This window comes from Dipodomys ordii, unplaced genomic scaffold (assembly GCF_000151885.1).
Source record: "Dipodomys ordii isolate 6190 unplaced genomic scaffold, Dord_2.0 Scaffold69, whole genome shotgun sequence".
Taxonomy (NCBI): Eukaryota; Metazoa; Chordata; class Mammalia; order Rodentia; family Heteromyidae; genus Dipodomys; species Dipodomys ordii.
In genome coordinates, this window is record NW_012267285.1 from 2509239 (window position 1) to 2512349 (window position 3111).

The 3111-nt window shown below is 66.9% G+C and overlaps 1 protein-coding gene across 1 annotated transcript in view; it reads right to left on the bottom strand.

Annotated features, from left to right (window-relative positions):
- Positions 1 to 3111, bottom strand: part of Slc6a12 (solute carrier family 6 (neurotransmitter transporter), member 12) — a 16390-nt gene that overhangs the window by 3915 nt on the left and 9364 nt on the right. The window lies entirely within an intron of this gene.

Genomic DNA, 3111 nt, shown 5'->3' on the forward strand with positions numbered 1-3111 from the left:
TGTCCCCGGCCTCCCGAGAGCCCCGGATGGAATGCAGGCTCTCTGTAGCTCCAGCCCACCGCCGTGGGGTCGCACGGCGATCTCTTTGCACACGCACTGTGCGTGCAAGTTCCCCCGCCCCAGCCCACGTCGGAGCCAGCGCACAGGGGCACGTGTGTGTACACACACACACACACACACAGGCAGGGGCGGACACCCCTCCCCCAACCAGGGCTCCATCCTGCATGGCTCTGAAGCTTCCAGAATGGGGGTACAGACGGGCTAGAGAAGCGGGGGTCACCTGTGTCTCTGCTGCCTCCCCCCCACTTCTTGGAAGGCACAGCTCTGCCTTCCGCAGGGGTGAGCGGACGGTCTCTGGGCCCTCAGAATTGCACAGAGAAGCCAAGCCGGGCTCCCCCAAATCCCAGGACCCAGCAGAAGAAGAGAGCCAGCCCACACGGCCCGTGGACCGTCCCCCCTCCCCGCCCCGGCCACGTGAGGGGCAGAGACCTGCCAGGGGCAGAGACCATGGGGGGCACGGCCTGGCCGGTCAGGGCCGGTTCAGGAGGTGTTTGCCCCCCCCCTGCTGCCCACGCTCCACTCCCACTCGCGTCACAGCCAGCCTGGAGCGCGTCTGAGGCGCGCTGGCTTTTCTCCTTGGGGCCTGAGCCAGGCAGGAGGCCCAGAGAGCACTCAGCTGGGCTGGATGACCTGGTTTCTCCCGCGTGTGTGCGTGCGTGTGTGTGCGTGCGTGTGTGTGTGTGTGACCCATGCGTCATCACCATGTCACCCAGCGTTTATTTCTGGCCCTGCCTCTGACAGCCAGACCCCCGTGACCCACGGCTGATTTGCTGTCTCCTTCCCGGCCACGTGCTCCCCCCCCCAGGTGTCTTTCTGTCAGAGTCGGGGGGGGGCCTGTTGGGGTGAAGTGGCTGATGGGGCGCTGCCCTTGGCCGGGGGTGGGGAGGACAGGAGTGGGTGGGTTTGACGAAGGGACTGAAGGAAGACCAGAAACGAGGACTAGGAGTCAGGTTGTGAGGGATGGAGGAGGGAGGGAGGGAGGGAGGGATGGGGACAGCTGTGTATATCTACGGGGTCTGGGGACGGTCCCCCGGGCCAGGGGCCTCCCACTGGCGCCCTCCCTCCCCGGCCAACGGGCACCACCTGAGCTACTTCCCCGGGGAGGGAGGGGCTGGCCCTGGGTGGCAGGAGGGGGTCCCTGCTGGGGCGGGGGGGTTAAGGTGTCTCAGAACCCCTGAGAACCAGGAGAGGGTCCCCCCCCCGGGGAAGCAGCTGGCCCTCCCTCCTCTCCGCTGGGGATGCCAGAATCCCCAGCCTCTGGAACTTTCCTTCTCAGATCACGGTAGCCTGAGGCTGGGACCCTGGGCAAGGCCCCCCGCCCCCTCCCACAGCGTCCAGCTCTCCCGAGGTTGAGAGGACAGCGGAGTACTGACCCGTCCCCCCAGACCCAGGCACCCCAAGGTGGTGCCGCCCCCTCTGCTCTCTAGGCCTTACTCTAGGGGGGACCTGAACCCCTTCCTCCTGCTCCGTGCACTCGGCCCCAACTCCAGAACCAAGAGCGGGAGTTGGAGTTAGCTTTCCTCATGCTCTGTGCACTCGGCCCCAACTCCAGAACCAAGAGCGGGAGTCGGAGTTAGCTTTCCCAGCGGATTTGGGGGGCTGGTTCCTTCCAGGTGAAGCAGAGCCTGGCCCGGGTGTCTGCGAGGGGTCCCCCCCACGTGTGCCCCCTCCCCCCGCCCCGTCCCGGGCCTCCAGGCCGCTCTGTTCCCAGTAGGTAGCCCCAACAGCCACTCCTCCGTCCCTGTCTGTCCCCAAGTCTGTCCGGATGTCCTTCTTGCTGTCCCTGTCCCCCCTCTCCAGGGAAAGGCCGGTCGGCCGCGCCCAGCGACGAAACCCAAATGGCAAATATTTTGTAACAAAATAGCCCAGAGGTATTTTATCTGTTCAATTCATAGAGTTTTAGAGATTATATTGAAATATGTCACTTGAGCAAGCCATGCGTGTGGTGGTGTACTGCCGTCCTGGATGGGGGAGGCGCCGCCCCCCCCCGCCCCCGCCCGCCCCCCCAGGATTAGAGCCTCTACCCGGCAGGGGGGCAGGGGGAGGCGCTGCCCCCCCCCCCCCCCCCCCCCCCCCCCCAGGATCAGAGCCTCTACCCGGCAGGGGGGCAGGGGGAGGCGCCGCCCCCCCCCCTCCCCCGCCTGCCCCCCCAGGATTAGAGCCTCTACCCGGCAGGGGGGCAGGGGGAGGCGCCGCCCCCTCCCAGGCCACACAGTCAGAATTCTTTATCCCCAGGAGAGAGCACGGCTCAGGATTCAGGACCCCTGGGGTACCCTCCATTTGGCGAGTGGGGGTGCGGGCTGGGAACCTGCCCACAGGTGTGGCCTGCCCTCACCTCCCCAACACCCGCACCCAGAGCCAGCCGCTCACCAGGGAATTGGGAGGGGACAACAGCCAGCCTGCACCTGGGTGCCCAGGGCTCAGAGCCGGGCCAGCCCCTGCCCCCCCCCCGCCCTTGCCGGGGCCCAGTCCAGCACCCCCCGATGTGACTGTCACTGGATGTCAGACACCCAGCCTAGGCGGGCACCTCCCGGGGGATGGGGGTGGGGGGGCAGGCTCTCAGGAAAGGGGGGAGGGGACATGGCTGGGCACCGGGCCTGAGCCTCAGGACAGCCGCAGCCATGCGCATGCAGGAAACCTCCCCCCCCCCCCCCCCCCCCCCCCCCCCCGTGCTGTCACAGAAGGAAATTCCAGAAGCACCAGAGGCCGGCAAGGACTGGTCCCTTCCTGGGAATTCCCTGACCTAAGAAGCTGGGAACCGGCCCCCAGGGCCCTGCTGAGGGCACAGGCCAGGCCCAGCTTGTGGGCCCAGGCCGACATGGCTCCTCAGCCCTGGGGGTCGGGGTGTCCAGGAAGGGCAGGGGCGTGGTCCTGAGGCCATCCCAGTGGGGTGGGCATGCTGGGGCCCCTGGGACCCCGGGAATTTTTTTTTGCCAGTCCTGGGTCTTGAACTCAGGGCCTGGGTGCTGTCCTTGATCCTCTCAGTGCTCAAAGGGAGCACTCTACCCCTTGAGCCACAGCGCCACTTCTGGTTTTCTGAGTGGTTCATTG